Raw genomic sequence first — 12,826 nt, 5'->3', positions numbered from 1 at the left:
GTCCTAATCACCCTTGAACTTAAACAGTATCTACCCAATTGACAACTTCCTTTTAAACCAGAATTATTACTTTGGCATGGGAGAAACATCATAATTTTGTGTTTTTGTTTTTTTTTTTAATTTTTTTATTATGTTAATCCCCATACATTACATCATTAGTTTTAGATGTAGTGTTCCATGATTCATTGTTTGTGCATAACACCCAGTGCTCCATGCAGAATGTGCCCTCCTCAATACCCATCACCAGGCTAACCCATCCCTAAGTATATTCTTTAATGTGTATTCATGAAAGTCACTGTATGTATGTATATAGTTATTAAATATAATGGCTTATATTATATGTATTTTATTAGAAAATATATAAAACCCCAGAGTAATTTTATTCCTTAGTATAATCACTTGTCTGATTCTTCAGGAAAAAAAAAAAAGTTGATGGATTTTTGCAAATCTGTTCTTCAAGGTGAATAGGCTTTATTTTATTTATCCTACTAATTTGGTTGGCCAAAAATATAAACATGCCCAAAGATGCAAAATTGACTTCTTTTCTATAAATATACTAATTACCTGGTTTGTACTAGTATAGAAAAATTGTCATATTTTCATCTTTCTAATGAGGCATAAGATTCCTCAGAGATTATCTGGTGAGACTGTTAGAAAAAAGACCTCAGTATTATTTTCCTATTCATGCTGTGATATTTCGTTATGTATGTTGAGTGTCCACAACTCCATGATTTACAGCAAATGTTATGAAATGCATACATGACAGATTATCCGTTCTAGATAATTTGACAGTTGCCACATGTTTATTAGATAGGCAAAAACATTCTTAAGGATTTTTTAAAAATTCTGGTTTGGGGCACCTGGGTGGCTCAGGTTTGTTAAATGTCTGACTCTTGATTTCAGCTTGGGTCATAATCTCAGGGTTGTGAAATGGAGCCTGGCATCGAGCTCCGTGCTCAGCATGGAGTCTGCTTGAGATCTCTTTCCTTCTTCTTCTGCTTCTCTGTCCCCTGTGCGCCCCCCTACTTGCATGTGTGCTTTCTCTCTTTCTCTCTTTCTCTCTCTCAAAGAAATAAATAAAGAAAACATTTTTAAAAAATTCTGTTTTTAACATTGTGGCATTTTCTTGGTGCACTTGTGAAGGATATTATATGAAAAGTGAGTTTAGCCAATAAAAAGGCTCTGTGCTTGATATTCTTTTCAAAGAGAGTTTGAATGCAGACATATTTGAATATTTTGAGAAGGATGTAAATGTCATTCTAGTATTTTTAATTCATGTGTTGTATAATTTTTTGGATTCAGATCATAGCAATGAAGTATCACAGAATGTTGTAGTGTAACATTGTGTGTCAACTGTACTTGAATTTAAAAATGTTATAGTGAGTAGTTAGGATCAAAAGTATACTTATTATTTTTCAACATCAGCGTACATGCATGTGGGTGAAAAGATGGGGAAGCAGAGATAGAAGGTGAAGGAGAAAGACCGATTTTGCTAATAAATATACATTTAAGTTTAATATATGCCTACATGAGGCTATAAGAAACTTATTATAATTTTTGATACAATGTTTAAGCCAAAAAATTTAGTCCAATCATGTTCAGCAATATTGTTCAATGACAATATAAAAATGAAAGTGGAGGAGGTTATAGTCCTGTTTTTGTATTTGCTTTATCTAGAAATTGGAAGATTATTGGTAGGACAAAGAAGGCACTGTGACCCTATCTAACTGCATGATATAAAGAAAAATGATTACTTCATGTCTGTGCCACAATTTGCATGCTATTTTCAGTTAAAAACATGGTGATTAACATAACATAATAAAAAAACATGGTTATTGTATAATCTCTGGTTATTGAACAATATATTGCTAAATTGCCATTTATATACTCAAGATTTACTGTATATACAAAAGAATTGAAAACAGGATTTTGAAGAGATATTGGTGCACCCATCTTCATTGCAGCATTGTTTACGGTGTCCAAGAGGTGTCCATCAGTGGGTGAATGGATAAAGAAAATGTGGTATATACATACAATGGAATATTGGAAGGAAGCTTTTTTTATATGCTGAAATATGAATGAACCTGGAGGACTAAGTGGAATAAGTCATGGAAGGACAAACACTGCATGATTCCACTTATATGAGATCTCTAAAGTAGTCAAACTCAATGAAATAGAAAGTAGAATGTGGTTACCAGGGACAGGGAGAAGCAGAAATTGGGTGTTGTTCAATGGGCATAATTTGTTTTGCGAGATGAAAAAGTTCTAAAAATCTCTTGCACGACAATATGCATATAGTTAACATTAGTGTATTGTACACTTAAAAAAATGGTTAAGGTGGTAAATTTTATGTTTCTTTACCACAAAAGAATTCCTAAAAAATATACATATGGAGCACACCGAAAAGGTATGACATTGTATTTAGACTCTTTTCCCCAGCAGTGGATGGTAGGGATATTTTCTCCAGAGACTTGGATAAAATGTGATATTGTACAGGTAAACAAAAATGATACATGAGTTCAAACCTTCATTACGAAAATTTAGAACTGCAGGAGCACCTGGGTGGTTCAATCAGTTGGTCAGCTGCCTTCAGCTCAGGTCATGATCTTAGGGTCCTGGGATTTAGCCCTGCTCAGCAGGGAGTCTGCTTCTCCCTCTCCCTCTGCCTCCCCCCACCCCCCTCATGCTCTCCCTCTCAAATGGATGGCTAAGGTCTTAAAAAAAAAATTAGAACTGCAAATTTTGAGCTGGAAAAATTTTACTTTATAGAAAAACGACCAAAAAGTAGAAGTTGCTATGCTTATTCATTCAGGAAAATTTTCTATTAGGAGAATCTGATCAATAAATAATATCTTTATTTTAAAAAAACATTGGATATGGATGCACAGGCAGAATTCCAGACTGACCGTGTCTTGGGTAACACACCATCTAGCGTGGGAAACAGATGCGTAAATAAATAATAGTGATGACAGCCAGTGCATGGAGAGCTCAGACAGCGATGTGGTGCCCGAGCAGGAGGATGCAGTGAGTGGCTCTGCCGAGGGCACAGGTGAAGGAGCCTTTATGGTAGAGTGGGGATTGAAAGGATGAGCAGTCGCTTCCATGGGAGAGAAGAATAAATGCCATTAGGTGAAGAAAGAGCACAAGTAAAGCCCTGGAGCTGTGGAAGTAGATGATGCCTTGAGGATGATGAGAGGCGCAGCATGCTTACAGTTTGAGTGGCATAAATGAGAAGATTGGGAGCCAGGTGATAGTGCCCTCCAATGGCACATCCTGTGCACTTTATAATCCATTTAATTTTTTTTTAATTTTATAAATGTTTTTATTTTTTTAAAAGATTTTATTTATTTATTTGACAGAGGGAGAGCGAGAGAGTGAGAAAGCATAAGCAGGGGGAGCAGCAGAGGGAGAGAGAGAAGCAGGCTCTCTCTTGAGCAGGGAGCCTGATGCAGGGTTTGATCGCAGGACCCTGGGATCATGACCTGAGCTGAAGGCAGATGCTCAAAAGACTGAGCCACCCAGATGCCCCACTTTATAATTCATTGTTAAGGTGTTGAGAAACTGTGCTATCAGTGCCATTTACTGAGGGCTAACCATGGGCAACAATTACGTTATTTGCACGTATTATCTTATTCCCATTTGGTAGACAAGGAAACTAAGGTTAAGTAGCTTAACTAAGGTCACATAACAGATAATTGGCAGAGCTGGGTTTGGAGCCAGCTAGAGTCAAATTCCAAAGATTCTGCTCCTAAATAATATAGTACTTTACAACCTGCAATGCCAGTATTTAAGGAGGGGAAATAGAGGCCAAGGTGAGATGTGTCTTAGGAAGATATTGCAGTAATAATGTGGAGGAAGCCCCTAGAAGAAAGGTAGTGCAGGTGGAAAACCATGAGTCGGAATAAAAAGCATTGGTGGGAAGTTGTTGAGTCTAAAATTGTACAGATCTGAGATGTCACTCTGCTTAGAAGCTAAGAGGCTTGCGTGTGAGGTAATGTGTGCATATAGATGCTAACAAAAATATGAGACTCTGGATTAGAGAACAGACCATTTATTCACAAAGCATTTTAGCAGCACTAATTCCTCATGCTGCAGTTCCCCATGGGGCCATGCAATGCAGACTAGATGTATCTGTGCATGCGGGGACTGCGCCCAAGGAGAGGAACCCCCAAATTATGAAGCTCGGAGCTTAGGGTAGGGCAGCAAACATAGTCCTTACTCCCCCACAGATTAGTCCTGTCTGGGAGGAGAAAGAAAGTTCCCTAGATTTTTATTACCCTTAAAATGTACACAAGTAGCGCTGAGGGAGATAAGCCCTGAAATCTCTCTAGAAAAATTTATCTCTCACTTCCAATGTGTGGTTACCATTCAATCATCCTTTAACCCAGGTTGCCAGTAATTTTTACTCAAAAAGTCCTGAATGTGCAGAAACGTGAAAATATTCATGGAACATAGTTTCTCAACAGTGGTATGAACAACCTATTGAAAGTAGATAGAATTTTTATACCTTTAATAAGATGCCCCCACAAGCTTTAAAAACATCATCTTGATTATCCAAATGATAGTCCTTATATGTATATTCTTACTTGGAGTGCCAATAAATTATGTTCAAAAAGAATCCTATTCTGTACTTGGAAAGTTGCTGAAGCAATATTGATTAGTGGTCAACAGAAGGACCAAGGAACCCTGCTTTTATTCAGAAACCCAGGCAGTTATCACAATTTCAGGAACACAGCAACATATCTCAAGAAAAAATTACATATAATATAAAATTACAGTGGATGTGAAATTTTCAAAAGAGTTTCCCTATTTCAGCTGATAATGTATACCATAAACTCTTTTCTAGAACACACAGTGGCTCAGTTTTGTTTTCCTTAAAAATAAAAAGATTTAAAGATGAGTTCTTGTTTCATAGAGATTGGGCAGGTATCAAAAAGAAGTAATTCAATAACAGCACTAAATCAAGAGCACATTGAACCAAGCTGAGTCTGACATTTTGAGAGTTAAGAAAAAATTGTTATCAGTTTCTAGCATAATACAATGACCTTTCACTTCCGACTTTTTTATTTTGTGTGTGTGTGTGTGGGCGAGGGACGTTGGTCAAGGAATAGATAGTAGGGAGGAAATAAGGATGGAAATGGGGAATAAGCAGGAAATAAAGATGAGACTTCCAGGGATTTTCCAGTGCTGGTTTGACAGCAAGTAACTTTTCCAACCTATTACATTCAGAATGAAACTATTAGGTTTTTTGTTTGTTTTCATGTTCCTCCTGCCTTCTTTCATTGCCAGAGATGATATTAGCCTTGATCCTATCACTTACATGCTAGAGAGGAGACAATGTTAGTACCCCAAAGTACACCAAGAAGTGCACCTTGGTTGAAGACCAGCCTTCAATGTGTAGATATTTTTATTTTTTATACTTTTTATACTTTTTACTTTTTATACTTTTTAAGTGGAATGATGATAAAATAGCAATATGTTTTTTTAAAATAAAAAGTTGCACTGTTATGCTACCATCAGTTTGCTTTTCTGTATTACCTTGTATTTTAGATACACACATACACACCCCCACATGCACAGCAAAGTTTTGGTAGATAGTAAGTACTTAATACATCTTTCCTATTGGCATTATATTTGTTTATTCAGGGAAGTACAAAAAGCTCAAAATTGAATAGTAAAAATACAATGCAGGTGTAGTGAGTCTTTTTAAGTCTGCCAGAGTAATCCTAGGCTAACGTTACTCCTCCTAGTGACAGGGTAAAGTAGCAACAGTCAGCCAAGAATAATCAATGAGATAGGGGGAGTTTATGAACTACTGAAAACAACAATTTATCCTAAGAGTCAGAGGTCCAATACTTGGTTGCAGCCATTTCCTCCCATTGTTTTAACTACACCACTCTTTGTATTGGACGTTACTAAGTGCAGCGGGTGTTCTTCTTCTGAAATAGTACATTAAAATCCTTGAAAGACCACACACACACACAAAAAAGGTAGCAACAGGCAAAAAATGATCTTTTGTCACCACTGTTAGGCAAGATGAAAGTGCCAATTCCACATTTTTAGGTGCTAACCTCATAATAGTAATTTCATAAGACCCATTTGTAAGCTTGACTTTTGCTTCATCAGAATAATTTATAATTCCTTTAAAGTATCAATTATTTTTGCATATGTATTCATACATTCATACTAATTGGAAGAGAAATGATTTTGATATATAAGTCAAAAGCACCTAGAACTGTTAAAAGCACTCCTATCTCTCATGTATCAAGACAAGTCTCAAATTTTATTGTAAAGCTAGGAATGCTGCTTTAAAATGGAGGTTCTTATCCATCTCGGAAGAATCTGGTTTAGTAGGTCTAATGTGGGGCCTACTAAATTTGTCTTTTTAAAATGTGCCCCACTGGTTTTGATGCATGGGGTTGTTGGACCACATGGAGAAAATATCAGCTTAGAGTTTACTTTTTCAAGCACTTACTTAATAGATGAGTCAGCTGTGGACCAGGGAGAGAGAATGACTATCAGGCAGGCTGCAGGTAGCAAAACACCCTTCCACTGGGTTAAACAGTAAGAAATTTTACTGTCTCATGAAAGGGAAATTCAGAGGTAAAGTGAGCTTCAGGTGTAGTTCAATTAGGGCCCCAGACCTGAATCTTTTGGGTCACTGAAATTCTTTCTTCTTGGTGACATGTCACCATGCTTGCTTCTCATGGAGCGAGATGGTGCAGTGGCCATTGGAACTGCATGTGTCCTTATTCATATTCAGCACTCACTTCCTTTGATAATTCTAACCCTCTCTGAAGCCTCCCATCTCATTGGCCAGAACTGGGTCACAGGTCTATCTCTCAATTACTGATGGAGGAAGACAGAAATACCAGGATTGATCCACACTACGTCTTTCTTAGACTTGGAGTTGAAGTCAGATCCATAATCTGCCTTGCCTACTACTCAGTGGGCAAGGGTGAAATAAATATGGTGAAATTTTAAGGCTACGATGCCTTGTTTAAGAAAAGGAAGAATTCTCTTGAATTTAATTTTTGACTGAAATTGTGCAAATAGTCATCTCCATTCTCCAAACCTTTTCTGTTACCATTTTTTCTTTTTCCTAACATTATGCTTTGTGACTTTATTCTAGGATAACACTGTAAACTTTAAAGTATTCAATATGTAAGAAAGTAACAGAGTTTTAATTGTATTTAATGAAGTTTCTGTTAGGAAATTCAATTAATATGTCACATCGGCTTGCTATTTCCAGTGAGTTTCATTATTGACTCTACTGCTATGGCAGTAGCCATGTCAGTGCTAAGACTGTGGTGTTGAACCCTCATGGACAAATCCTTGTGCCTATGGTGTGTGCTTCTCAGCTATGGATTCACACGTGTATATGGGTGATTACAATGTCGTCTCAGTTCAGGCTGCTATAACAACACAGACTTGGTGCTCTAAATAGCGTGTATTTCCGTTCTAGAGTCTGGAAATCTGTGATCAGGTTGCCATGGTCAGGTTCTTGGTGAAAGTCCTTATCTTGGTTATATCCTCACAAGGTCTTTCCTTGGTGCATGCAGTGAAAGAGAAATCTTGTCTTTTAATATTTTTATAAGGGCATGAATCCCACCATGGAGGTTCTGTGTTCATGTCTTCATCTAAACCTAGTTACTTCCCAAAGGCCCCACCTCTAAAAACCATTACGTTGGGGGTTGGGACTTCATATGAATTTGAGGGATGGAGACACAATCAGTCCATATCAAATACTGTGTAGTAAGTGCTATGATAGGAGGAAGCATCAGGTGCTGTGGAGGTTGGGTTAGGAGGAACACCTAACCAAGAGTGAGAGGTCAATGTTAAAAACCCAGAGGGAGTAACATTTGAGCCAAGGTCTGAACTTTGAGCAGAATTTAGATAAAAAGGGATAGAAAAGGGAGTTTCCAGAAAAAAAAAAAAGGTAAAGATGAACATGGTTTGGTTAAGGGAACCTGGTGTTCAACATTTCAGTGTGTTTGGAGCAGAGATGGGATAGGTGGGGTGCAGAGTGACCAGTGGTATGGATGGAGAGACCCTCAGTGCCAGATTCTTAAGGACCTTTGTAAGTTACACTGCAGAGTTGGGACTTCATCTTGGAGCAAATAGGAAGCCAATGAATGCCATTTAAGGAGGCAAGTGCCATTATGGAATCTGTACTTTCAAAGGATGACTCTTTGAGTCCAGATGTCCATTGACAGATGGGTGGATAAAGAAGATGTGGTGTGTGTGTGTGCACATACACATATACACACACAATGGAACATTACACAGCAGTCAAAAAATGAAATCCTGCCATTTGTAATGACATGGATGGAACTAGAGGATATTATGCTAAGCGAAGTAAGTCAAATCTGAGAAAGACAATTATATGATCTCACTGTTATGTGGAATTTAAGAAACAAAACAAGATCATAGGAGAAGAGAGGAAAAAATAAAACAAGATGAAACCAGAGAGGGAGATCAACCATAAGAGACTCTTAATCATGGGAGGAAACTGAGGTTTGCTGGAGGGGAGGGGGGTGAGAAGATGGGGTAACTGGGTGGTAGACATTAAGGAGGGCACATGATATGATGAGTACTGAGAATTATATAAGACTGAGGAATCACAGACCTGTACCTCTGAAACCAATAATACATTATATGTTAATCGAAATTAAATAAAAAATAATAAAATACTTTGGCATAAAAAAAAAAAGGATGACTCTTTGGGTGAATAGTGGATTTCAGAAGGGTAAGGTAAACCTTTCAGAAGGATAGTTCTTAGTGATCCCCGTAAGGAATGAAGGAGGCTTAAGGTCAGTCTGAGGTAGCAGAGGTATAAAGAAGTTAGGTTGAAGAGGAATTTAAGAGATTGAATCAGGAAGCCTTTGTGATTAAGTGAATATAGTAATGTAGGAAGGAGACTTGCAGAATAAGTGCACAGGTGTCTGATTGGGAAAACTGTCTAGTTGGTGGTACCAGCCACTGTGATAGCCAGAAATTGAGTGATGCCCATGGACCTTTTTCAGCCCAATAGTATCTTAAAAAAAAAAAAAAAGATTTTATATGAAAGCGAGAAAGAGAGAGAGACAGAGAGAACAAGCAGGGGGAGGGCAAAGAGAGAGGGAGAAGTAGACTCCCCGCTGAGCAGGGACACTGAGATCATGACCTGAGCCAAGCCAGACACCCAAATGACTGAGCTACCCAGGTGCCCCAACCCAATAGTATCCTTTTTTTTTTTTTAATTTATTTATTTGTCAGAGAATGAGACAGAGAGGGAACACAAGCAGGGGGAGTGGGAGAGGGAGAAGCAGACTCCCCACTGAGCAGGGAGCCCGATGCGGGGCTCGATCCCAGGACCCTGGGATCAGGACCCGAGCCGAAGGCAGACGCTTCACGACTGAGCCACCCAGGCGCCCCAACCCAATAGTATCTTTAGGGATTGAAGATAAACATGGTTGAGTGGGAAAAGTGATACATTTTGCATTTTCAACTCTTTTGTTCTTAAGTTTCTGGTTTTATGTCAATACTGCTAATATACATATAAACATTTTAAAAATTGTACATATTTTTTCAACTCTTCCTTGAAGCCCTTCTGATTTCTATCATTGAAATAACAATTATTAACTTTCTCCTTGGCACTTTATGCATGTATTACCACACAGCTACATCAGTTTTGAATTGTGTTGGAGTTTTGCTTATATTTTCTTGTGTCTTTATTTTTGATTTGTCCTCATTAGCTTCACTATTAAGCTCTTGGGAGTACCCTACCTTCAGTTCCTCTGTATCTTATTAAGATACCTGATTGTGTTGATTTAATAAAGGTCTTGACCGATTGGGATGTCCATAACATAGAATGTAAATGTGGATTCTGGCAAGGTTAAACATTATGTAAAGTTAAAACAAACTTACACTCCAGGCCTGGGAGGTTAGATATGCTGGAAATTATTTCTATTCTCATTAATGTATAAAGCTATCAGAAAAGTATTGCATATGTATTTTTTGTTATATACTGACTCTATGCAGAGGACCAGTAAATGGATGAAGTATTTGATGATAAAAGCTTCTGCACAGTAATTATTTTCTCATTACTGCAACAGATAGAACTTTCTGAAATAAAATGTAATCAAGTCTCTATCAATAAATCCAAACCAATCAGACTCCTCTCACTTGTTTCTTATCACTGACAGCAATCTTGAAATTCCTTGAAAGCTGCAAAAAATTTTACTGTAGCATCAAAGAAAACTATATGAAGAAAATGAAATGTATGATAATTTTTTTCAATTTTCTAGGTTGAGCGTAAATGTTGCCAGAGCGGACAGTCGTACATATCCAAGCACTTACATGCGCAGCATGTCTGATTTAGTATTCAAACACTCAGACTCTTTTTATGCTCTCAAGTTTTGCAGTCATTTTTCCTTAAAGGATCTCTTTTTTGTTCATGTTTTTATAGGGTACCTGGGATGCCACTGTAGTTTATGGTCTTTAAAATTTTTGGCAAAAAATAAATAAAAAGAAAGCAACTAAACTCTTGCTTTCCTATAAATCCTATGAATATTTTCATTTTTAGAAAAACTTGCATTATGAATACTGTTTGGCTGAGTAAACATAGATAGAAATCAGAAGGGCTTATTTGGTATCCTTCTTATTTCTTGTCTTTTGAATGTATTATCTCAGAGCAAATGTCTATGGCTTGATTTTTTTTTTCTTTGCATGTATCTATTGGAACGATTCTTTAATCCAATTCAGCCCCATTATTCTATCTTTTATTATTGACTCGTATGTGCAGAATCATTTCAACTGATCCTGCAGGTCTTTATTTAGCTCTATTTTAAAATATGTTGGGTTATTATATTTGATCTATTTGTCTTAGTTTCTTCATCAAGAAAATAATGGATCTGTCATCCATATGTTAAAAATCAATTACCTTTAATTTTATCGTTAACTTTATTGTAGTCAACTTTTGTATTTTTCCTTTACACTTTTGGGAAGCCTGTCAAATTTGACCGATAATTCTTGATTTGAATTTTACATTGTTTATTGCTTACCGTCTCTAATGTTCTTTTGAATTCCACTGTGGCTTTATAAATGACCTATCATTCTCCTATACAGCTTCATTAGCACATTGTTTTGCCATGTTCGCATTTATACTAATTAGGATAGACTAGCCTATGCAGCAGGAATAAATAAGTAAACCTGAAATCTCTGTAGCTCAATGAAAAAAGTGCATTTTTTTTTCATGCTGCGTATTCATCTGAAGGTGATGGTGTGCTCTGTTTCACACAGCCACTCGGTGACCCAAGCTGAGGGAGCCCCACCGTTATTTACCAGCACCATCTGGGCTATGTTACATTTTCAGTCACAGCACTGTGATTTAGTTTTTCTGTCTCATTGCCTGGAAGCAGTCACTGAGCCCAGCAAACTGTATGGACCTGGAAGGAGAGGAGACTCAGATATGAGTAGCACTAGACATCTCTATCAGAGCATTTATGAAATCAGTGGTTATTTTTAAAAATTGTTTTGAGTGTATAAAGCAGATACTGTTTAAACTTTACCTGTTTTTTTTTTTCTCACTGTATCATTATTTTTAATGTCCAGCATTTACAATACAAGGGCCAGAGCTTTCTCCCCAACTCAAGTTTATAAATTCTCAATTGGCTTGTGAGGCCAATATGGATACTTCTTCTTGTCTAATTTGGTTTCTGGGAAAACTTCATTCAGGTCCTCAATGGTCATCTGATCAAATGGAATTATATTCCTCATCTTCTCCAGCTCTTTTTCATATTCCTCAATCCTGGCCTTTGAGAGAGACAAAAACTCGGCACAACTTTTCACATCTTCTTTTTCTTCAGCATCCACCTGAACAGTATATTTATCCTCTGGCACAGGAAACTTCAGGGCATTAAACTTCTTCTCAAAGTCATCTACCAAACCAGCCTTCGCCACATTGGCTTTGTAGTAGGCCCAGTTGATAGCAGGTGGTTTCTCAGGGAGAGTATAGCCAATCTGGATGGTAAGTGTCTCATTCCAGGGCTTCAAGGAGTTAGCAATGGCCTTCTGGTTTCTGGGTATGATCTCCCCAAAAGCTACCCAGTCAGTGGTTTTTAGAGCAAGTTTTCATGCAGCCATCTTGAGATCCTTCACCGACTCCGACAGCCCAGAGTCCACAGCAGCAAGGAACGGAACTGGGTCCTTTACCTGTGTTTTTGATGATAAAACCTTTTTAGAGGTATGACTGTCCTCTCCTTTGCTTTGGCAGAATCTAGAATACAAAGTATGAGAATATCGTGTTTTAATTAATGTATTTTAATATACTAAAATGATATTTATATTATATAAGATATTTACAGGCATCTTAAATTGTTTTCCCAGATTGAGTACTGGGAAAGTGGTTTGCCTCTGTGCCACTTACTGGGTTATTTCTTCTCATCACTGATTTGAATTGAATGATCATCTTTGTATACGAAATGCTCATGTTTTTTTTAAGCACCTGGTAGGGAAAAACATTACCTTTTTTTTTCCATGAAATTTTCTTACTATTTGTATATATTTAACCTTCAAGTGAATTTTAGAATCATTTTCTCAGCCTAAGATTTCTGAAAAGATGCATGAAGTGGTTGTACCTCATCAGTATTATGCATGATTAGTAGAAAGCCTTGAAACTATTTTTCGTGGAGTCAGATTCCTGGGTTCTAATCTCAGCTTTGCCACATATAGCCATTTGACCTTGGGAAAATACTAGACTCTGTATCTCAGTCTCCTAATCTCTGACATATCGATGATAATATCATCTACCTTAAAGGGATATTATAAAGGTGAAGGGTTAGTA

The 12,826-nt window shown here is 37.2% G+C and overlaps 1 pseudogene; it reads right to left on the bottom strand.

Moving 5' to 3' along the window:
• Positions 1-11,604: 11,604 nt before the first annotated feature.
• LOC110570521 lies at positions 11,605-12,126 on the bottom strand (annotated as a pseudogene).
• Positions 12,127-12,826: the final 700 nt, after the last annotated feature.

The sequence above is a fragment of the Neomonachus schauinslandi genome, chromosome 5 (assembly GCF_002201575.2).
Source record: "Neomonachus schauinslandi chromosome 5, ASM220157v2, whole genome shotgun sequence".
Lineage (NCBI taxonomy): Eukaryota > Metazoa > Chordata > Mammalia > Carnivora > Phocidae > Neomonachus > Neomonachus schauinslandi.
The sequence above is the reverse complement of the archived record's forward strand: the minus strand, read 5'-3'. Positions and strand labels throughout refer to the sequence as shown.